This window comes from Topomyia yanbarensis, chromosome 3, assembly GCF_030247195.1.
Source record: "Topomyia yanbarensis strain Yona2022 chromosome 3, ASM3024719v1, whole genome shotgun sequence".
NCBI classification, from domain to species: domain Eukaryota; kingdom Metazoa; phylum Arthropoda; class Insecta; order Diptera; family Culicidae; genus Topomyia; species Topomyia yanbarensis.
The window spans coordinates 23,636,650-23,662,196 of NC_080672.1; the positions used below are offsets into that span (position 1 = coordinate 23,636,650).

The 25,547-nt window shown below is 39.1% G+C and overlaps 2 protein-coding genes across 2 annotated transcripts in view; one reads left to right on the forward strand and one right to left on the reverse strand.

The window, feature by feature from the left end:
- The window catches only part of LOC131693813 (serine/threonine-protein kinase ULK2), a 112,919-nt gene that overhangs the window by 25,727 nt on the left and 61,645 nt on the right, over positions 1–25,547 (reverse strand). The window lies entirely within an intron of this gene.
- The window catches only part of LOC131693814 (uncharacterized), a 34,806-nt gene continuing 19,833 nt past the window's right edge, over positions 10,575–25,547 (forward strand). The window contains exon 1 of the mRNA XM_058981958.1: positions 10,575–10,820. The gene's annotated coding sequence lies outside the window, so the exon portion shown is untranslated. The remainder of the gene's footprint in view (positions 10,821–25,547) is intronic.

Below are 25,547 nucleotides of genomic sequence, written 5' to 3' on the forward strand. Positions count from 1 at the left end.
AATATATGAATAAAAGTTAATAATTGATGATTTTTTTCTATGGAAAACTTTCCATGCACGATTTTGACACGTCATACAAATTTTGTCATCAATACACACCTATGACACGTGTGAGTGCGACTTTTGCTTACATGTATAGTAAAAACTCGTAACATAGTCAACTAATCTTCGAAATATTTGAGAGCATAATACAAAATAGATAGAAGCATCAATTGTCTTCTTTGAATTGCTTGTACCATTTGTAAGTTTCAAGATACTCAATCTCAAACTTTAAAAATCGTTTTTCTCGAAATGTGCAAAATGGCGCTTGTCATAAGATAGTACAACAGCGACGAAATATTGTAGAGAATGCTTCCGTACATTCTGGGAAGTTGTTCGCCTTGCCAAAATACATATCTCATTGGCCTCTCTCGTGTGACTGCGAAGTTTTGAGTAAAAACTGGCCGAGCAATCCAGGTGCTCCGAATCATGACCGAATGTATTTTACATTAGATTTTATGCCGCTAGTCTCCAGTTTCCTTGAACGGTCACCACACATCTTCCTCGATTGAACACAACCTGTGAGTGCGGGGACTTCCCGAAGTCGATGACCTCTTCCAGATTATCTGCTGTGGATAATTTTAGCTGGCCTCTTTTCTGGTAATCGTGTCACATGTCCAGCCCGCTGTAGTCTGTTGTGTTTTTAGTATTGAACGCAGTCTTCTTCTCTCAGACACACCGAGCACTCGATAGTATGCTTCCTTCAACGCACATGCCTAATAGCTGTCAAGAGCAACAGGAAGTATCAGCGATTTGTATGGAGTAAGTTTTGTGTGAATCTGTAGGCTGCGGGACTTTAACTGACTACGTAAATAATAGAGTCATATTCGTAGCTGAAACACACCTTTTTATCTTGCCGCTAACATCGTTATCACATGTCGATAGGGTTCCAAGATACAGAAATTTATCGAAAACTTCGTACAGTACCGTACATCGATTTCCACCTCGGAGCAAACGCCGTTTGGACGTAATTATTTTCTGACAGCTTTTTGAACTTTTAACAGCTGTGTTTTTGCAAGGCTCAGGAATAAGAATATATTTGTTCGATTGGCAAGTTATCCAGTAATTTGCCTTGCCATGTCGTTTCATCACTTTCCCGATGGATGCGAAAGAAAAAAGGTAGGGAAATGGAAAATGATAATATAATACAACATAAAACAATAAACAGCCTGAATTATTTTTTCTCGGAGGAATAATGAACCCTTCTAATAAAGCCTATAGCTCTTTACCATACTGGGCTGTATCTTTAAGTTTTAACTCGCTGTACCTAAGATCAGCTATGTATCGAGAACCAAAAATCCGGATACGCAATTGCATTACTGCAGAACAGTAACATATCATATGATGTAAAGTTCTGTAATCGGATTCACAAAGATCACACGAATAATACTCAGCACGCTGAATGGTAGCCATGTGATAATTTAGTTTGCAATGTCCATTTAGTGCCCTGATTAAAGTACTGCACTTATTCTCCGAAAAGTGCAATAAGTTCTTTGACATTTTCAACCTCACATCGGACAGAAAAGTGACGATTTCAGTAAGTCCAGATTAGTAATGGAGTTGCAAAGAGGTACTCAAGCTCAGGCTGAACTAAAACTGGAAGAAAAAAAACAAACTAAAGAAATCTAGAAATGTTCATTGTACTACTAGCGATGGCCGCCTGTCCGGAGTTAAGTTGCTCGATAAAAATTCCCGGAAATTGATCGTGAACGACTTGCTAAGATCATATTGTCTACCAAGACATATCTTCTGATCATTACTCTTTCATATTAACATAATTCCTTTTCCCGAGATACTCGTGAAGAAAGTCTCGGTCTCTTTCAACAGCGAGTGTCGTACTAACATTCCCTCCCTTCCTCGCAAAACATCCCAACCGGGAATTTTTTTTGGGTAGCTCCAACATTTTTCGTGCATGCACAATACCTAACATAATAGTTTGTTTGTTTAGTGTTTCGGATTCTCCTCGTCAGCAACTAGCACCAACTTGAGCTAGTTAGGTAAGTCTAAACCAGCACAAATTTGGTGACAGATCGACCCAAAGCACTAAAAAATAAGTTTTCATTTTAATGAAATGTTGAGTCAATGAAACATGCACAATGTATTTTCACTCATTCGGTCAATCATGAAGTGCAACTATGGTTGTGAAATTGCAACGATTTGCCATTTTTTTGATTTTTACGTCATTTTTAACACATTAGAGACTAATCATAATATAGCATACCGTAGGAAAAATCTATATCTCTTCTTTATTGAGTTGTTTAAAAATCGAAAATCGGCTGAAAATGACGTTTTTTACGGTGTCCGAAGGTTCAAGAAAATGATTGTTTGCTATAAATCAAGATTTTGATGGTAAAAAACATTTTTCAAACATTGATAACGCTGTGTGGTGTTTGTTGAGACAGACCTACAACCTATGCTTAGATCACTTGAAAAGTTAATTTAATGTTTTAATTGCACCATGGCACAGATTAATTTTTCAAAAAATGGCATAGATATTTGTAAAAAATTACGCCTATGATCCCAAATCTATACAAAATAACCTCTAGAAGCTATATATTTTATCTCACAAGATGCAACTATGGCCCAGTATGGAATTAAACTAGGTTAAAATGAAATTTCACTAGCAGCTGAAAACCATAAGTGTCAAAGAACTAACGTTCTACCGAGATTACCAAATGATAACAATTACGACCGATTTTATCGAACAACCATTACGATAGCTTTCCACAAGAGCCCCTATCATTTCGAATTGGGCCATTATTGGAAGCCAGTTGCATGTCAAATTTAGACTACCTATATAGAGTAGCGGTTGTCACTGTCATTAATCATACCGGACAGCCAGCGCATGCTTGCATCGATCGAAAGCAGGGTTGAGCATCCGAGCGTAACCGAGAACCCCTCAATCTTCCACAGACGGTTGCTTGCAGCAAATGCATCATCATTTGTGTGCACAGCTCAAAGTTCACGCGCTGCGCGGTTCCGAGTAAAAACAAATAAAAATGTCCAAATCTCTGAATCTGAAAACATTGCCCGTGTCTAGCAGAGTGGGAGGACATTCCACTACCGTTCCGTCGTATGTAGCATGGTGGCAGTCGTCATCGTAGGTGACAGATGTTTATTTAATTAGAACATGTTGGATGCAACGCCGAAATTATGATACCTCGACGACTGCCAGCCAATGTGCCCTCGTACCTTCCAACAGCCGCACCCGCTTTCACCGCATCAAAGTCAACGTAGCCAGTGAGTTCTTTGTTCTACTGGTGCATCATGGGTACACTTCGCCCGCTTTGTCTTCCTGCTGTGTTTGAAGGGGTCGTGTACCGAATGGAAATGTTTATGTTGAGCAAATAATAATCCTAAGATTCTTTTTTTTGTCCAGGTTTTCCCTCAGTCGGTCGGATTCTTTGTGTAACTACTGCTGAGGGAGAGTGAAGAGTAGTGAAGGGGGAAAGTTGAATAGAGAGAAATTTTGAAATAAAGTGCGTTGCGTGAACATATAATGAATTCAAATGCAGTGGAACTGGAGCACCTAATTCCGGGATGGTTTGAGCTTTTATGAGACATTTAGGGTCCATAAAGCGTTCAGCTTTAAAACTATTAGTGCCTGCTTCTAGGAACACTGGTCCCCTCTGCCGACTAATTGCCAAGCTTAATGGCGAAGTGACGAAATTGTGTCCCGTTGTCGAGGCGGTGAAAAACTGCAGCAATGATTGAACATTATGTAAATCAGCCCAGCATGCTGATGATGTGCAGAATGCGGAACGCGTTTAGTTTACAACCGCGGTGATTTTTACGCATCGATGCATCGCAAATCGTAAACCATATGCGATGCGTTATTTCCGGTTTGCGTGTGGCAGCTTTATCGAGTGTCCTTTGTCACGATTGATGTGTGTTAGTTCAGTTGTAATTGTTTCACAAAGGTTTATGTTGGTCGAAATGAGAGAATAGGTGAAGTGGGTAATTTTTTAGACTCTTGTAACACCTGAAAATTGCTATCGTTTGACCCAAATTCTGGTATGCTTATTTATATAGGTGATGTACTCAAGCGTTAAGTGGTTGTAAACAAAGTTGAGGGGCAAAAGTGAGCCAAGTAACCTTAAAAATTGTCGCAGTTATTGCCCCTCCCCCAAAGCGCGTTTTTTTCAGAGGCTTGCAGTGAACATTCCCCAAAGCGAAACGCTCAACTAAAAACTAAGTAAAAGAAATATAGAAGAAACATGTATTGTGCTATGCGGTTCCGTTCCCCAAAAAATAAATTCCGGTGGAAAAAGCATGTTGACAAAAAATCAATTTTAAGGTGTTCCAAATTTTAAACAGAAATTAATTGCAGACTCGAAAACAAAAATGAAAAAAAAAACGGTTCAAGTACACGGGAACAATTAAAAAAAATATGTATAAAAATCGTTTTGAGACATCACGTTCACCGCGACGAGAGTTGTCCTACTGGAGCTGCAGAGCTAGGGTCTCGAAAGAGCTCACCGTCAGAATCATTCACTACAGTTGCAGACGAGACGGAAAATGTCACCTGCTAAAACACTGCTTAAGGCCAATTACAGCGGGTCGTGATATTCATTGCACGATTCAGATATGTGCGAGCGTAGGGAATTCACAATCGCGTGTATAAATTCGATTTTAATACCGTGTCTCCTTTCGCATACTCGCGTGTGTTCTTGGATGATCGCGCGCGGGCCGTGCATCTGATACATGATTTTCGGTGTACGGTTCAGATGCTAGAAGAGAGTGAGTTCCTCAATATCACTAGAGTTCCCCGTGCAAAATGTTGTCTAGTGGATATTAGCGTCATTTGTTTTACTGGTTCAACTGAAAGCATGAACCTAGGCTGCTAGGACTGAGAGTAGAGACTTTCGGACGTAACCGATTCACGATCGTGCGAGCACGGGCGTTTGTAGGTTCACTCTTGAGACGCGTTTGTAAATTTATAATTGCTGAAACGTTCACTTAGTCATCGAGGTGCTCTCCTGTTTGTAAGATCGCGGACGCAGGTGTGCGTGGATGATCGCGAAGGGTTCGAGCGTTTGTATGTTTTTGTGTTTGTCGCGTGTGCTAGCATGTATGTAACTTTGCGTGCATGATTTCGATTTTATAATCGAGTGGTCTTTTGCATATTCACGTGTGTTCTTGAATGATCGCGTTTGGACCGTGAATTTGATACTTAATTTGCAGTATATGGATCAGATGTTAGTAGAGAGTAAGGTTTCCCATATCACTGTCAGGAAGAAGTAAAAAACTGTAATCTTCCAACACGAAACTGGACCAGAAAGCGGTATCTCTAATTATTATGAATAAATTAATATGAATACGCGATTTGGTCAACAAACCGGCAACGAGCGTCGGTTCTATCGAACATATTAAGAAATGGAACAACTGTTCGGCTGAATTTAGCGGATAATCTCAATTGGTTAACAGAAGAGGGGAAAGATTTCGTTGAGAGAAGCATCAATCCACCAAATTACCCTCAGGTTCAAGCCATCGAACGTTACTGTGCCATTGTGAAGAAGGTCTTCAGAATGACTGCTATATCAGCGGGTTATATGAAGGAGTTTGGGTTGAAGCATCCAAAAAGTATGGTGAAGTGCTTGTCCGCTACTAGAAATTTGAAAATTCATGAGGAAATAATATAGGTTTAACAGAGCACAAACTCAAATTCGTACAATAAAAGATCAAAATTTGTTTCAATAAAACTTCATTTTTAATAGGATTTGAATGAAATATTTAAATTTGAATAGTTTTTTTTTATAAATTATGCGGTTGGGGTAAGTTGGCGGTGCAGCTCGCGGGGCCAGTTGACGGTACTATTTACGGTGCAAAACTAGTCATCAAAAATTTTTATTTCTGGATTTCACTCCAAAATAAGATAATTGTTTTTCTTGTGTATCTCGTCAATGCGAGTAGATATTTACTTCGGTTAATCGCCTAAAGAATTTCGAAAATTCGTTCTTAAATATGGAGTACACGTCAAAGTCAAAATACCGGGGTATTGAGACTAAAATATAATAGCAAATGTCGGTTAATATACAGCTTTCTTGAAAAGACATTCTGCACGTTCTAAAAGGACCTCTTAAGTATATGATTCTCCATTTGATTGCTTGTTTTTGACGTATCCATACATACCGCCAACTTACCCCGAGGCCAGGGTAAGTTGGCGGGTTTTCCGCGTCACATATTTTTGTCTCTAAAAAAGAGACAATGCATCAAACATTTTAATAAAATTCAGGGATGTTGCCAACAGTCTGTCCTTTCATGCCACGTGTTCTATTTTGCAAGATCATCATCACATCAAAGCGGTAAAAAATGAAAACTGAAAACAAAGCCAACTGGCCCCGGTCTCCCCAAAAGAATGATCAGAAACAGTTAAATGAATCTTATATACAATCCGGGTTCTCCGAGTCATGACAGATTTTGGGTCAACAACCTCCCCCTTTCTTGAAAGCCTGTATGTGCCCGTATGACTGTTTGTTTGCTGTTCCAGCATATGCGTTGAATACCCAACCTATTGAACTCTTTCTTTCATTGTGACCGGGTCTGAGCCTTCCGATATCAGCATGTTTGTGTACTGGGTATAGATCCTGGCTCATGTGTCTGCGCTATTCTCCTATGCTATGCTCTTTTGTTACTGCGCCACGGAGTATTCAACGCAGAACTCTCGATAGTTTTCTTGCTTCAATGCCCATTCCCCATGACCGTACAGAGCAACAGGGAGTGTCAGCTATTTGTATGAAGCAAGTTTCGTGCGCTGAATACGCAAACAAAAAACAATCCTATTCGAACCTTTTACCTAGCTACCAACTTCTAGTTTTTAGTGTTCCAAGATATATGAGTTCGTCAATGATCTCGTACTTTACATCAATTTAACCTCAGAACCAACACTGTTCAGACTACCTCGCTCTCCACCAGAAACATGTACATTGTCCTATCAGAGCTTATAATCAGTCTGATTCTTGCGGCCTCTCTTTTAAAAGGCACAAATGCCTCTTCTGCTGCTCTGCGACCAACGCCAATGATGAGGATGTCGTTCTTGAAGCTCAGAAGCATGTGAGATTTCGTAATAATGGTGATCAAATGTTCGTATCGCAGAGTACTTCGATTTCTCTAACGTCAGTTCGTCTCGTATCACTGAAACGTGCGCCGTCTTGAAATTCATAAGCAGATGATGAGTTCGCATGTGGCAGTCCCATAATTTATTCAGAATGGTAAAGATCGGGGTCGTCGTTGATCGTCCTTCAGGGAAAACCGCATAGGTATTTGCCGATTCAGCAAACGGAGGCAGTCTGTTAAACAGAACACGGGAGGCCTTACAGGCGACATAGACCATCGTAGCGCCTTAAGAGATTTTTTATTTAATTCGTTTATTTAGCAGCGTCATGGAACCGTAGGTCTGTTATATATTTACAAGATGTAAAAATAAAAATAAACGAATCATAGGAAGAGTCTGTCCAATCCGGACGCACGATTTGCCATTGCGCGCGGAGATCTTTTTTCGCGTCGGGAAAACAGTTGCATTTACGCCAACTGTATATTGAGGGTCATTCATATCTCTGTGGCGTCGCACATGTCTGTATTATCAAGGTTATTGCCTTGAACCATCTGCTTGCTAGTAGCTTCCTCAAGGATGGTATTAGCTGTTGAGTTTGTGGCACTTGACGCGGCTTTCACAGTTGTCATTATTGCTTGAACAGCAACCACAAATTTGGAAACCGTTTGTGGTCCAGGGAATGATATTGGAGACTGGATGTTGGCATTTGTTCCTGTAGATGAGTTTACTTCAGCAATTTCTAGGCAGGGTTGTCCGTAATGTGCCTTTTGTGCACAGAACTGACACGTATTCGTTTATCCTTGGTATGTACAAAGAGTTCTCAGTATAATGATATCATTCCCTTCTGTTTCGTACTGCAGGGTAAGGTAGGAGTTAGTCTACTCGCATTATCACAACAAAAACACTATTTGAAGTGCTTGGAAAGTAGTTCCTTCACGTATTCTTCGTAATAGATTCCACCTCTCTGAAATACGACATGGATTTTTTTATGGTTACTTTGCAAGTATGTCGGGTCAAATCATGTAATTTCACTTCGATGTTTTCATTATCCATATATATTTGGAACTTGATTTCAGCGGTGTCATAATCAAGTACGTGTTTCAAGTTTTTTTTTTCAAAATGAATCTTTTCGCCTGGGCGAATTTGCTGAACGTTATCTGCACCACGTGCCTGACATGCTCTAACTGGATGAAGGTGACTTTCGAAAGCCTACGAGCTACATTTCCACCTACATCAAATGTTCCACACCACGAATGCTCGTTCTTATGCAAAAAAAACGGAAGTCAAGGGCCACCGTGTTAGGTCTAAGAATCACGTTTTGTTGATGAGACTCGGTCATCTTGATAAATTACAACACAAGAATAAAAGTAACGGGTTCCTTTGTTCTTCAGTCAACGTACACAAGATGAAAGCAACTAATTGCGCTGGATGTTTGAGTAGCAGCAGAGAGTACGCTGGTATCGTGGTTTAGAATAGACTGGTTCCTCGATTGCTATTACACAAGACTTTATTACCCTTTTTGTGGATAAGGCATATGTTCCCATCGCACCAGTCCATAAGCATTTCTTCTTCTTCGTACTGATCTGGCCGTGGATTGCTTCATAGAGCAGATCACACTCGACTTTCAGATGTTCGGCGGTGATTCCATCCTTTCTAAGGGTCTCAGTATTTTCAGATGTCGTACAGCCTTTCGACAGTTTGTCTATCATCACTAATCCTGTCCCGGTTTTGCCTTCTCTACTCGTTTTTATGTTCAATAGGACCTCGACGTTCTCCTTCTAGCAGCCACTCCGGTATGATATGTCAACAGAATCCCGTTCCAGTTGGAGATCAATTCCGGCGTCGGGATACTTTTCTTCCTCATGTTTCCAAGGTTATAGAAAGTTGAAATTTCGAGTCTTAAGTAAAATTATTTGCGAATTTTTTTTACAGATTTATCAGAGAAGCAGTCTAAATACTAGTGCGAGAAATATTATATTTTTGAGGAGAATTATCATTGCCGACATAGAAAACGAGACTCCTTGGGAAGATCGGCTGTTAAAAAGTTTTACCAGTATTCATTACTATATTTATGTGGTTCCATAAATCATCACCACGAAAATTCAAAACTTAATGGCACCGTTAACCGTATCTTTATGAATATTTTCTCTATCATTAGAGGATTTTTTGAGTTATTATAGCCTTTGAATAATACCAATGAAATCATACTGAGATTGGAAGAAAAATACAGTGAAGACTCGATTTTATCAGCACCCGATTTTGTCAGCTTTTTAACCCGCTTTTGTCATTTTCATATGAAAATATGTCAAATTCGAGTGAATCTTTCTAATATTAAAGGTCCCAAAGCATGCGAAAGAATTTGTTCTCAATTTCGCATTGGTAGACCCCCATTCATTCATATCAAATAATCGGAAAGGGTTATGAGACTATGTCTAGTGACTAAAGAAGAATATTTTAACAGCTTCGGTTTATTACGAAGAAAGAAAAAATATGGCCCAATTTTGTCAATTTCCCCATTTTGTTAGCCTACAATAAACTGAGGAGCTGATAAAAACAAGTCTTCGCCATATTGAAAGATTCTTAGTCCAGCGAGAGGAATACATCCAGAAAGCTCTTCAACTTGAAGAGCAATACAATGTATCTAGGTCACTCCAGATCGATACACGTTGATCTGCCACATTAATAAGTAACTTCAAACGCTCTATCGTAACCTAAAGCTGAACCACATTATCTGCAGATTGAATACTCAACAACACTCACATCACATTTACGGATCAGCGGAAAAAAGAACAAGCCGTCGACTAGTCTACTGCTCATCAACAGAAGGGTAATCAAAACCTTGCAAAGTTCTACTTCACGCCGCTCAATCAGCAGATGGAAGTGAGTGAATAAGTGAGTGAGCGCGGAAAGTATAGTAGTAACTTTCGACTTTGATGTTCCCCCATCATAGACAAACAGACCTGTGACTTTCCATTTCAGTTTATCGTTACTTTCGCTTGATTCCGACCTTCATTAAATATTGCTTATCGTGAGCAATAGTAAATGTGAGACTGATGATTTTCAGGGAAACCTGTTAAATTTTGGGGGAAATTGGTAATATCACGTAACTGCGCCTGAGAATCTTTGCTTACGTTTCAAAAAAAAAAATTAGACACGGAATTCACAAAATTGCAGAAAAGGTTCACGTATGTTGCTCTTGTCATCTCTAAAATCGTACGATATCATACGCTTTTTATATCAGTTTCTTTTACTCTATTCATGCTCTCTTCCTCAAAGCATTCTATCCCATAAACACTACACATCGCGCTGAAAGAAATGCGCTATATAACGTACACACTCATGTATGCATACTAAAGGTAGAGTCAAAAGCGACTCGAGAGAACGGTGAGAGAGTGCGAGAGCCGAGCTTATACACCGCGTACCAGGTGGAATCGAATGTGGCCCACCGTCGCGTCAGCGAAGCGAGACAGTCAATGGCTACTCACTCGGTAGTAGTCAGCCAAACGTGGTCGAGTTGGGTAGCAGTACGGTGCTACCATTGTTGCTGTTTGTGTCAACTGTATTCGGCCAACGGTTACGAAAAACGTGCACCTATTAGGCACACTATCGTCACAGCAGGCTATCTCATCGGCGCAGTTATCTCAATCTCGGAGTGGTGTGATTTTCTGTTCCTACACTGCCGCAATTAGGCCTTCCCGGAACAACAACGTTATCGAATGGCTAAATGGTGCGTAATCTGGGTTTAGTAAAATATTTTCAATAGGTAGTCCAAATTTGGTACTCTTACCGGAGTCCTTTATAGTCTTCTTCGCTTCAAGAAGTTAATGATACCCGAAAGAATGTGCTTCCGAACCGGTTTATGCAACACGCTGATGGTCTGATCTGTCGAGCAATCTACCTTCTTCAGATCGTGCTAACTTACGAGCAAAGTGAATGAGTCAGTGATTGAGAGTATAAATGGGGGGAGGGAAAAGGAAAAAGTGAAATTAATCAATGATCGATCGCTGTATTGTAGATGATGCGGTAATAGACCTTGGTGTGGTGCTTATCGCAAAACTTGTGCTACTTAGCGCATTATGTGACGTTCGAAGATGATAAAGAATTTTATGGTTATTGGAGTTTAATGCGACAGAATGGACTTCGGATTCGGGTGGGGTTTGCCGACCAGCAGTGGGTTGGGAAATTCCTTTACCCACCTCTTCACATAGGTCGGAACCATAAAACGATCGATCGACCGTGAAACGTCGCGTGCGTCTGTTGAAATCTCCTCCGCCGTCTGTCTGTGCGGATGACTGCTCACCGGCAATGGTGTGATGTGCGCAGATATGGCTAGCCGTACACCGGTTAAATAGCAGACCAGGGATGCAGCGGGAAAATATATTTTATTTTTTTTCTAGATAATTAATTGTATACTATTGTTAGGTTTAAGCAGGTTCTAGTGAAGCAACATGCGTTGAATGATTGAGTGCTTGAATATTGAAGAAGAAAAGAGTAGCAAATAGGCCGTTGATCTGATACTGTTCAATAACCGCGGATCTCATTACACTGGCAAATATTTTTGATATTGTTTCTACTGATTATACGTTGGTTTGTCTAGGAATTTGGGCTTCGACTTTGCCTCATCAGTATCTTGGCAGAGTGAGGTGGCCGCCAGTTAGATGTGTTTCCAACCGAACAACAGAACTTTTGTACTTTTAGTTGTTATCAATTATTTGATGAGGAACACAAAAAATGCACTCAATTTTTGAATTTAGCGTTTATCTGGTACCTAAGTCGATCTTTGATACTGATGAGACGAAACTGTAAAGATGGATATATAATCAAATAATCCAATTTTCGCCTTAAGAGAAATATAACATAGGAATTATGGAACGTATCGTGCTACATCAGTTCTAACATTAGATAAGCATATAAGAACATTTTTCTCGAAAAACTGTATAAACTTATCAAAGATAGTGTGATTTAAAGATTCAATAGGTCTAAAGCCATGTAAATACACCACAATCGAGCATGCCAGCAATCCGATCACGGAACATTGTCCAGTCAAAATACTGCACATTGCATTAGCTATGAAACAGCGAAGGAAATACAAACAACACGTCTGATGCCGCGGGACCATGAAAAGCCCATGGAAGTCCCATGGCGTGATTCCTCTCCTCTGTTCGTTTTGTTGTGCTTTCGTTGTTGCCGAAGCGGTAATTAAATTATTTACGAAAACCGCTATCGCCAGCAACACGGCGCGCAATCCACCAGTCCGGTAGGCCCACGGGGGAGCTCATATGGCGAAATTGGAGACTGCTGTTGGTGGATCGTACGACCGACGACGTGACGCGACGGCCAACACCGCCAGACAGCCTACACCGCTATAATATGCTACACCATATGTTGCGTTTGTTCCTAAATCTCCACTGACTGGAAGGAACAAAACGGTTGGTTGGTTTCCACATGCGGTACGGTAAAACCACAAATTGTGTGCTTGTTTCGCAATTAGGCCTCAAGTCGGAAGCCCAAGCAATAAATCGGAGATCAATTTGCATTGGAAAAAGAATAGGTGACGAGGATAGAAACGAAGTAAAATTCTCGTTGCTAAACATGTGTGTTTTAGTTTACTATAATGAGTGTCAGTCCTTTAGAGACAAGAAAAATCGAAAGCAATTCTAGATTGTGAAATTATCCCGATGATGTAAACAGTTTATGACAATGTTTAATATTGTGTTAGAATTGCAAATCATAATTTTCAAAATTATGAATGCCTCCAGTTCAGTAGAAATAAAAATTTCTAACGGTTGCATTCGAAAAAGCTCTTATTCTTATCTCGTTACTTCGACACTAGCAGACTCTGATCGCCTATAAGTCTATGAAAATTGTCACACGTAATAAATCTGGTCATGTTTATTGTTCAGCGCACTATCAGGTCGTTTACAAACTGCTGGACTTTGGAATAACATTCTTTGAATGATTCATACACGTGCTATATCTACTACATGGAAAGCAGTTGGATAGACTGTCGGTTCTTTGTCTGCGAACTCGACTCGATGTCTACTGCTGTTGAGAATAATTTGGGAACAACCGCAAAAAAATATGTTATCAGTAGTTTGATATTAGCAAAAAATGCATTTAAATAAGCGGCCTAAATTTGAAATCGGAAGGGTTGATCATGTTTTGATATAGAGCTATCAGGTAGTGTGCGATGATAGATCGTGTAGTCGTCCCTAGATTGTGTTAGCCTTTTTTCACTTGCGCAAAAGTTGCTAAAAATTCGTCATTTTGCTTCAAGAGACGTCTATAAGATCGTCATAACGTTGCATGTTAGGGGAGCATTCAAATGGAGAAAAAAAAAATGCGTTGAACACTGGTTTAAACTCACGGAAAATGGAGAAATCTAAAGGGAGAATATTTTGAAAAAATAAGGCGGCTTTATCCCCTTAAGATTTCCTTGAGGGGGTGGGCGTAGCGTATTGGTAAATCGATTGCCTTGTACGCAGTGCACCTGGGTTCGAGTCCCGACCCCGCACATAGGGTTAGAAATTTTTCATAAGAGATTTTTCTAACCCGAAGAGGCGAATGACCTTAAGGTTAAAACCTCTATAATCGAAATAAAAAAAAAGATTTCCTTGATGAATAATTGTGCTTTAATATTAAGTATGATTACTTATATAGTGCTACATGTCTACCATGATGAAACTGCATAGAGGCGATTTTCGTCGACTTCTTTCAATAAATACCGCATGAACAGAGGGATGATCCTTACCCAATTTAAAATCAACCTCAACTGTGTTAACCCGCAACTGAGAAAGGGCGGCTACAACTCATTCGTGCACTGGATATGTTCGGTTTTTATTTACATTGAATTTTTAGGATTCTTTGGACAGAGACGACGCGTGGTTCTACCGCCAACCTGTTCAATATACCACAAAAACCCTTAAAACGTCACAATCATCTCAAATGCGATTCCATGAGACGTTTCTGTTCAGCTGATTTTTTCGTCGTCGATTTCACCCAACATCTAACGAATAGGACCAATGGAAAATGGTCGTTGACAGAAAACTTTTCGCTGGAGCTGACTAAACAAATTAGTTGTCAAAACCCACCAGTGAATTGTCCAATAAACGTCTTGTAACGTCCAATAAACGTCTTAATTTTCCGTAGAAAAAGAACAAAAAATATATAACATATCCGAGAAGGCTACTTAATTAATTAGAATTAAAAAAGATTTCTTAACTGAAACATAAGCAATACAACCATGTATAAATGGATTATTGAATACTTGTATATCGTTGTATGATTTGAATTAACTTGCAATGCAGAATCTTATTTTCTATGTACCGAGAATTGTTCGTCCTGCTGTTTAAGAAAGATTGAAACATTTGTCAACCGGTTTAAAATCATACCTTAAATTTTATAGAAATTTGAATGTTTCACATGCAATTCATTTAATCTAGAAAACTTATTTTCCTCGCAAATTATCGTAGGAAACAGGCATTTAACATCCACGCGTTCATGATTAGAATAACCCTTGATTTGTGTTTGTGTATTTTACACTTTCAGTAGACATATTTTTAGTATGTAAATGCAAAGAACAAACGATTACTTCGACGTAAAAGTAGACGGTTCATTATTATTGTTGAACTAACCAAATACATACGCGCTTGTAACTAGTATGCCCCAAAGGCAGAAACATCATGTTAGGGTACCCAAGAAAAAAAGCGTTCGACCAACAGCTATGAACTTACGGCACAAGGTTTGCACAAAGGTCTCGTTTTGCACACAGTTCCAATGCCCAATGCACGCTGGTTCAATATTTGATTTGAACCGGTGCAAAAGTGAATAGAAAGAGCCTCGCCCATGACACTCACGCTGCTATTCCAGCCGTCGCTCATGCAGCTGCTCGATCCATGCATGCGGTGAGAGTACGAGATGCGTGCATGTTTCTGGTTGAACCGGTCATAGGAAAGCAGAATTTTTTTTGAATTCTACTCTCTGGGGACGCTAGGTTGATTTATCGTTCAGAACTTCAAAGTTAATTACTTTCATTAAAAATAGTTTGCGTGCTACTGCTTTTAATGTTAACTCAAAATTAGTTTTGGGTCGTCTGATTGTTCCAACCTGTTCAATGAACAGCTTGAACGTACCGACGCGTTGCCTCTGTCTTTAGAATTGGCGGGAAAGAAAAAAAAAACGAATCTAGGTTCAACTCATCAGAACTGAATGAACTCAAGTCGTTGTCTAAATCGCTTTTTAATATATTTCTTTGCACGTTAGGGTCAATATTTCCTAAAAAACTTGAATAACAGCTGAATATTCCGCGACTTTATTCAGTTCTACTTATTTCATATATGAGATAAGCCTCGTGTAAATTTTCAATCTGTGTAGTTTCTGTTTCCAACAAGTAATGTAACTGACCCGGAATTGTCGTGGAAAGGCGCTCAAAAGCTCGATCTATAAGTCCGCCTTTTTGTGACATTTTTAACAGAAAATGAACTTTTCAACTAGGTACGCTAATATTTTTTTAAAATAAGAAAGTATATTCTCATGGTAAAAAAAAATCGTTGAAGTCAGTTAACTCACAACTTTATCTCGCACGAATCTTAACGTGCACGCATAAATCGGAGAAAAACGTGAGTTGAGATATGACAAGTGAGAAGTGGTTTTGGATGAGTGCTGAGAAGATAACGATGAGAGTTGAGAAACGAGCGGTCAGATATGAGGTGATACATTGGAGATGAAAGATCTATGGTGAGAAGTGAAACCAAATAAGCAAGTAGTAAGTGTAGTGAGTTGTGATGATAATTGAGTAATGAGAAATAAAAAATGAGAAAATAGATGAAATCTCAGGAATGGTACATGGGTAGTAAGAGGGAGTAGATTATAAAGGTGACAGAAGAGCGGTAAGGGATGATCGGTCAGCAGTCCGTGACGGAAGGTCAAATGTAAGAGTAGTGAAGTGAAAAATGAAAAGTGAGCGGTAAGAATGAGATGAAAGAGAGAAGCAAACTGGGAAGTGATGATGTGGTTCACTCGATAATCGTTGTTCTAGTTCGAAAATAAGAATTACTATGCAACATCTATATCAATTCGTGGTTTCATAACCTTTCTAATATATCCTGTTATCATTCGGAACCTTCTAATAAATCTATCGTAAATTTGAAGTAGCAAAATCTGTCTAAATGCTGTTGCAATAGATAGTGAACCTGTCAACAAGATTGACTTTTCAATTCAAAGTAATATTCCCACCGCCGGGTGTTGGTAGGCCAAATCGTCACGTAGGGTATTTTCGGCAGCTGGTTGCCCAGAGTGGCGTGATAGCCGCTAAAGTTTCAATTCACTTTGGTCCTCATCAGTAAACAATCGGAGATTCTCTGCCACCGGGATATTAGCTCCAACAATTTGTTTCAAACGTACGCGTAAGTTGCATGTCATTTCTGGATTTGGCGTCTAGTTAGCGGCCCAGTTAGCTGCTATCGGAAACACAGATGATAAATGAGGCGTGAATAGTAATTGTAATTAGATAGTAGAGTAGAGTAATAATAGAGTAATGATACATGCTGCGAAGGCAGTGCATTGATACAACGCAAACTAAGCGTCCTCGGTAAAGGAACATTGGAGCCTTTTGATATTTGGACTACAAATCCCAAGCAGGTAATAACCTTCATACGAAGTGATGTGCCTAACTGGGAAGTGTGTATCTCAATAACGACAATCACTCATCAATAGTGATATGTCATAGTAGATAGTACACTTAGATTAAGAAAGGGGCATACCACAATAGATCTAAATACTGGTCGCAGTGGTTCGTCTGCAACAACAAAAAATATTAGAGTAATTCTCATCACATGAGAAATGATTGGTGGTATCGAGTGGTCTGATGGGACACAAGAATTAAGCGAAAAGAAGAAGTGATACGAGAAGAAAAGAGAAGTGAAACAAGATGGCAGTTTTGAAATGATATTCGAGTGGCGAGAGATATAAAATAAGAGATAATATGTAAGGGGTTAGCAATTAAGAGGTAAAAGATGAGAAAGTGATTGAAGAATCGTAAGGCATTAGCGGTAAGAGCAGGGTTACCAGTATTTTTCAACGAAGTCTGGCAGTTCAAAACAAAATGCCCGGCTAAATCTGCCATTAGGTAATTATTCAAAAATCGACTTTCACTTTACTATTCATGGCTGTTACATGGATTGTTTCTTGTTGAAATTGGGAACTATGATACGTAGTGACATTGTAATTTTTGCATAACAACTATTATTATTATATAAATCTGTCAGAATGACACTTTTTTTGCTTTGAAACTGCAGAAAACTGGTTGTTAGTCGGTGTCGAACCAGCAAACCATGAAAAGCTCAAAAAGCAGAAATATATACATTTAACCAATCGCGTTGATTCACTAGAGAAATCCAAAGAAAGCACCGGTAGTTTCTACATCGAATAAGTTAATCTAAACCGTTAGTTTCCAGTTTTGTTGTCCGTAACAACATGAAACACTTTGTTGAGTGTGACATTGAAGAGAGTGTAGTGGAGGTGCGACTACACAATCTGTCGCTGGATACACATGATGGCGCTATTCGAAAATTTATGCCGCAATTCGAAGGGGTTGTCTCCGTTAGGAAAGATTTTCCAGGCATTCTAAATGGGGTACGCGTGGTAAAAATGCGGTGGAAACATCCTATTCCTTCGCGATCCTGCAAAATGGCACAGCCTATTCTCAGACCACTCTGTGTACATATGGCAATCAGTCTCCCAGGTGTCAGTACTGTAAACGATTCACACACCTATCACAACAAAAGCAAATTCAGAGACTTCAGCATTTTCAGTTAACTGTTGTCCAAACGATAATATTTGCTAAACAAGCAGCACTATCGTAGCGACTGCCAACACCACCAACAAGAAGACAGGTAACATGGAAGATGGATTCACGACCGCAATTAACTATCTCCAAGGCAGTTGCAGTGAAAAAGTATGGACGAAAGCAACAATCAAGGAAGCGGACTAAATGTACCTCAGTAATTATCAGGTGACGTTGAACATGCTCCTCCGCTGCGAAAAGAATCTCCGCACGTGCTGATAAACTACAAAGAATTCGTAGAACACAATATAAATATACTTTCCATTATTTATTTGTGTAAATATAAGCATAAAAGTCACACGGCTCCGGTGAGTTTACTCATTAAGTCGTTTTAAATGGAGGAAATTAAAAAAATACACTAGTTTCACCAGATAAATTTGTCAAAATCGAAACTTTGGGTAAGAGGTTCGTGGTTTAAGGTAAGAGTTGAGAAGTGACCGATGACAGTGATACAAAGAGATGCGAACAAAGAAGTACACAAGAGAAGAGATTAGTGAAGGGTTAGAGATGAGATACGAGAGGAGAATTAGAAGTGATCGGAAGGAAAAATCCGGTGCTAGATGAGACTTGAACGAATCTAATGAGAAAAGTAAGATGTGATTCACACAGTGTAAGATGAGATATGAGAATTAAGAGATAAGAAAAGAGAAGTGATAGAAGAGATGAGAGTTCCGAAATGATATACGAGTGTTCAGAGCGAATAGGGGAGTAGTAAGGAATTGGAGGTAAGAGATATGATATGAGTGGTTTGAAATTGGAAAAGCTAAAAAAAGAGATATTGGCAGGTAGAAATTAAAGTCACAAAAGGAGAAGTGAGGGATAAAAGCTGATCAGTAAGATATGAGACAGGCGAAGCTAAAAGTGATATGTGACAAGCGAAAACATAGCAAACATGAAAGACGAAAGGCGATTAGAGAGCGGTTCGAAGTGAGAGTTTAGATGTTTGAGGTAACATGTGCGAGAGAAGAGGTGAGATGTGGGCAACATTCCCGATCAGAATGAAATAACAAGATTATAACAGAACACAATTTTTGTAACCTATTGTGTTATAAATTAGGTCTCGTTAGTAGTTAAAATAACAGAAATTTATAACAAGTAGCAATGCGAGATATAGTTTTGAAATATTTTTGTTATGTGTTTCTGATCGGGTTAAGCTGCACTTAACATGGTTCAGGGGGGAGGTGATATGATATATAAAGGGAAAATCGTCTTTCAAAATGCATTTTCTGCAATACAATTAATTTTCATATTATAATGCAATATTTGAACAATACATGTTTTGATATTTTGTACAGTTCTTCTTCACGAAACTCCCTAAGTAACTGAGAGTTTTTCGGAATTTTATTTTTACTATTTTTACAATATCATGGTAGCCGGCTTTTTTAACGAAAACAAGATTTTAGGTTCCCACAAAATTCAAAAATGGAAAAATGCCTGCATTGTTCTCTTGGGAATTTTGGAGATAAATGGTGGTCAAAATTTGTAAACGACTGGAAGAGTAGATTTTGGGTTATCGTGTAGCGCGCAAAACAAGTTTTTCGACCCGCCTCCGGAGATTCACTATCACTCGCTCAGTGTTTAATATTTTGCCATGAAAATTTGAGATAATATTATTCAAATGTAGCCTTGTTATATGGAAACACTCTCACTCTCCATATAACAAACCTCTCTGCATAGCCCAACCAAGTTTAATAAAAATCCGTATACAGAATTAACTTGATCCTGCATTAGGGTTAAAATACGTACCCCTTAAGGAGTAAGACTGTTCGTTAAAGATACATAGTTTGCAGTTCGCAACTGGTGAGCTTTCATATACAATTCTCTCTGTTCTCCCTTCAATCTAATTCTCACAGTTATATAAGGCGGAGCAATCTTTACATTTGCCGCATGTGAGTATGTCATCGTTTCACATTTGCTTTCCGGTCGCTATATATTTCATACAAACTGCATATTACTCCTGAGTGCCGCGTCCACAAACAATGTGGAGTATATAGGTGTGGCAGGACACACGGTTTGCTAATGTTGGCAACAAAAACTATGTAAACAATCCAGTAGCACAACGGGTCGACCTCACAGCGTTCACACGATTCAATGGGAGCGGATCGAACGGCATGACGAAAGCAAATCGATTTATTCTGAGATCACTCACATAACTCATGTACGATTCATCTTACGAAGTGCCATCTTAGCCACACATGAATATACCACATTGGTCTACAAAGACTTCAGAAAGTCAAGTGTTGAATAGATAATCGGAGTCAAACAAGAACAACCGAACTGTTGCGACTTGTGGTTATTCGAAATATCGTGAAAATATTGAAAATTTCCGTTTCTACCGTGGGTGATGTTCTCAATCAGTTTCACGATCGTAAGATAGTGGGGTCGGACAGTTCAAAGCAAATGTAGTGCTGGAATTTTGGGTTAGCAGCTGAACTGGAAGATGTTGATCAAAACAAAGCCAGAATTTTCGAATGGAGATGGCGCCGACAAATACGGCGCTAGCCGTAGTACCGTCTGGAGGATTTTTCTGCAGCAGTTTCGTACTGTGCCCCCAAGCAACGTTGAAGCGGATTTTTTTGGCTAGAATACACCTCCGAAAGTTGTACGACCGAGTTCTGGCGAAGTACAGAGGATGCTTTCTTATAGACGACATATCTTATGTCATTTTTAATTTTCAGGCAGCTTCCCGGTCTAAATATTATCCGGCCACAGAACGTGATGATCTAGTTTGTTTTCACCTATGAATTCGGGCGAAAACTATTGATCTGGCAAGCAAGTTGCAGCGGCGGATTCAAAATGAATCTTCTAATCGCCAACAAAACGATGGGCCAATGCAATCAACAGTACAAGAGAAATGTACTGTTCATTGAGATTTACAAAGATCCCGTTTTAATTACAGTGTCAGGCTTTCAATAATCCGGAACGGATTTTCACTTTCGCTCTTACGTGGCGACAATTCAATCGCGGAGGAATACTAATTCATGTGTGAAACGTACACATTTCGAAAGATTGCATGCCGTGAAACCATAAAAATTCGCCTTTCGTGTACACAAGGAAATATATTTATTCTATCAGAATTATTTCTGAATACTTAAGGATTGGTTATTATATTTTTTTCCTGGAGAATATTGCGGGACATCACGGTAGGGCTTGCTCAGGAACACAACCTGTGCCGCCGTTTTTGGAGTTAGCATCAATCCGCACTAGTTTGGCCTGACACTAAGGTAGTGTCAGATTCTGATCAGACGAAGTCCAAACGCAAAATCCATAATTAATTTTTACTGCTGTATTGTGGACTAGGAACATAATAACATTATTTTCTTTCTTTTAACCATATCATCCTTGAGTTGTGTTTGGTATCTGGCGGTTAGAGTCAAGAGCTTATCCACCGGGCTCCACAGACCCCTTCCCTTCCTGCATCTTCCAATTACTTTCAACTTTTAACCCGTTCTAGTACTAAATTGATAAATGCTTTTATTTTTGTGTTCCTATTCGCCATTCTTGCAAGAACATAACAAACTAAGAACGTGTGGAATCAGTTATAAGTTTGTCATACAAAGTGAATCTTTCATGGTACTTAGTTAATGATTATTGTATAGAATTCAAAATTCTCTTATATTCCCATGGCGAATATAATAGATCTTATGTTTTAATCTTAATCGTCATAAATTATCAACTTCGAAACTTTTTAGCGCCTTTCCTCTTACTAGTTCAGCTTCTGTTCTAAATTTATCCATGATTTCTCCCATTTTCACGGTACTCGCTCTTGTGCTTTTAATATAACTTCAACTGTTTTGCTCAATGAGTCAATGAGCCGGGCGCACAGAGACACTGAACATCTTGAAGCGAACGCCGGTTCAGTTTTCAATCGAAACCCTTTTCTGTATAATAATAATCCTCGCTACGTTACACTTATTAGTAGCGTACGGTCTCTAGTAATAGCAACTAACATTCCTGCTCTTTCCTTCAAAGATCTACATTCGAGTCTGATGGAGTAATAATAAATAAACCTTGATTGCACCAGGAGTTCTATATTTAAGAATTATCTTGGCTATTTCAACTGGTCTCCCAAGTTCAAGCTCAAGCTCAAGAATGTTCTATTTATCTTCTAATATATTCAACCGTTTATTTTATATTATAAACGAGAATCTGCGCCAATTCCGTCGAAACTCGTCTTGCAAATCGAAACATTACTTATTCAGTGTCAGCCTTGCATCAATCAACTGCCCCTTCTCCCTCAGACTGGAAAGCCATCGCCAAGTATCCGTGAGGTCGGACCGCTTCAATGGGGAAAATTAAACTCAATCAACGGAAAGAACATCTGAATAGGTGCATAATCCTATAAAAAATAACGATATGTGCATAGCAGATGAACATGGCACGCATAAACACAGATCTGATTCAGGACAGGGACCTTGATGACCGGGTCAAATCCTGGGAATCGATTTTATCCATCTAGGCGCTGCAATGGTCAAAAGTTATAGGAAATGTTAAAAAACAAACCACCTTGAGATATAGCAAGCTATGTCAGAAATTATCTCTTTACGGGTTTATGGGTTTTTGAGACCATTTCATGATATTTTCATTTTGTAAAATTTGGCGCGGACTATATACATGATATTTTTATGGGGTTGTATGGTGTTTGAACCCATGAAAATTTACTCGGAATAATATTTTTCCAGAATTCAGAATATCTCAAATTATTTCAGCAGAATATTTTTGTAAACAGTTTGTTTATTTGATAGGCACGTTTGCGTTAGCTTGACGGTGCCAATTTCTTTACATTTTAATTTTTTACAACTAGGGGATCGAGATTGAAATTATTAAGAATATATGGGTGACTGATCAATCAATATATTTTTGGAGCTAGTATCACAATTTGACCTTTTTTAACAATAGATATTATTGTTTGTGCGTTGAACATTTCATAACATATATTCATTCAACAGTTGAATCAACACCATGTTCGTCCAATAGATCTTAAAAAAATCGTTGTTCATTCTCGCGCATCGAGCCCCTCGGTCACTGGCTGGCTGTACTTCTGATGCGCTTCTTGCGATCGTTGTATTTAATATCTGCTGCACTTTATGAACCTGTCACGTCGGCCGACCGTGAATAACAACACGTGATATGCGCGGCAGCTCAGCCAGTGTTGTGTTGGTAACAACGGCAACATGCGGTTTTCATGCGTCCCCGTCAAAACAGTAAACCGAAGATCATGATGATAGGAAATTGTACTCACGCAAGAAGGGAAATACGTGCGGAAAACCGGTTTCCATCTCCTTAGGTTCTCTCAGTTTACGATCTGTTTTCTGACGTTTTCTGACTGGAGCGGTGCATTGCATACCAATTGGCTGGAGGAATCCGTCCGTAGTTTCGTTTTTTTTCCTACTTTTATTACCGCTCTTAGATGGAACAAGACAACAACCAAAACCATCTGGTGCAGTTTGCTGGTGCTGAATTTCCACTGCTCACGAACATGTGGGATTGCATCATTCCCAGTATCTGGTTAAAAGTGGTCTCCATAAACCACTACACCAACAATGCGGTTCGTTCCGAAATAATTAAAAAGACACAGTCCCATAACCGAGTTAAGGAAAGTCATAATTGAAAGCCACAAAATAGTGGATCCGGGCCGTCAGCCGTCAGAGTAGTTCTGGGAAACCCTCATGTTGCGGAACCCCGCACCGCTCCCGCCATTCCAATATTCCTGTTCGGTTTGCAGAGCGCTAAATTATGACGGGACCACATCGCAAACTCTGTCCTAATGTGCTTCCCGCTTTCATGAAGTACAAAACCGTTGCTTGCGCAGCCGCTCGCTCGTGTTTGGTCATTAACAAACAAAATTAGAAATCAGTACCGGCACACAGGGTAGAGGGCACTTGTTTTGACCACCACCACCACCACCAAGCGCCTGATTTCATTAGAATGGTGTAAGGTTTTCGTTGAACGACATTTTCCCCGGATAACCAGTCAGGCTTCTTTGGTTTAAAATGGCACGCTTCCTTGACGCTGTGACTTACCATGTACTACTTTTACCGTGTTCCGATAGAAAGTGAAAGGTGAGATAAAGAGGCAGCAGAAGGAAATGGTAAATAAGAGGATTTGGGAACGGCTTCCTTCCCCCCGAGGAGGAATGAGTACAATGTTAGAGGATAAAGCTCTCTGCTATATCGAGTTAGGAACATTATTCTTTGAGTTTGAATTTCTCAGCAAAAAGTTCATATAGGTCGTGCGTTGAAATCGAACTAGGTAGTGCTATACAATCAAAACAAATGAGTTTTGGTCAGAAACTAACATGTTTAGAATGATCAATAAATGTTAGAAGAAAATATTTCGGCCTACAACGACAAATTCATTATAATCAAAATTCAAAATCAGTTTTAAGGCATCATTGTCCAAGTTTTAAGAATAATTAAATTATGTATTTTCTAACAATTTCAAAATAAAGTGAATAGATCAGATCATTTGCGCTATTGCAGAAATCTCCGAAAACAATAGTTAGTTTACGAAGAGAATGCAGATGTCTGACCTGGTACACAAAACATTCGTTAGGTACTAAATTTTAAAAACTTCAGTCGTGGAATATTAGACGTTCAAAAAATGTATAATTTACTGTACGGCACTTTCTCGCTCGGAATTGTTAAATCTGAAATGTATTAAAATTATTTGAAGGAAGTGCAGAAATTCTTTTAAATCTTCAAAAATACGTTAGTCTTTAAAATTCAAAGTTACTTAGGTTGGGGTCAACATTGGTGATCTTTCAAAACATAACTAGGAAAGTTTATAAAACTCGATGCAATCTTTTGATCATCTAAGAACGTTTTTGATCCAATGACAATATTATCAGATTCTTCACAACCTTGCTCACCACAACAAAACAGCTGGAATAACTCCCCAGTTTTTGAATGAGCCGAACTGGCGTTGTACTGAACGAAATAACTTAATTGTTGTGCTAGTTGATCGAACATATATGCAGCAATTTTATTTTTAATTCCGAAAATGTTTTATTATTATATTACTAAAAAATGCTGTACGTACTGTTCGACAGGGGAGCGACTATATTTTTGCGTTGTTAGCACCGCCCCATTGCTTGAGTACGAATGATGGCTCGTATTAAAGAAAATGCACGTTTGTTTTGTTACTCAGTACGTGTTTTGTTATCGATCGGTTCGGAGGTCGGAAAGAATACCGGTGGCATCAGACCGTTAACAGTATTAAAACTCGAAATAACTTCTACTGTCTATCGACTCACTAACATATAGCGAAGATCTGTTTTTTATCAGCTCTTGGTGAATTTTAGATTGACAAAACGGGGACATTGACAAAATCGGAACATACTTTTTGCTTTCTTTTTAATAAATCGAAGCTTTTAAAAATATTCTTCTTCAATCTCTAGCATCATAACTCCTTCTGATTATTTAGTATGAATTTTACTTAAGGTGAAATGTAAAAAAGAAATATTTTGCATCTCTAAGATAAGAAAAATATGCTCAAGAAAGGATTTGTTCCCATTGAACTTGGTTCGTCTGCTAAAGCCCATCAAACGGATGATCGTAAGAGGCTGACAAAATCTGGTTAAAAAGCTAACAAAATCGGGGGGCAGGCAAA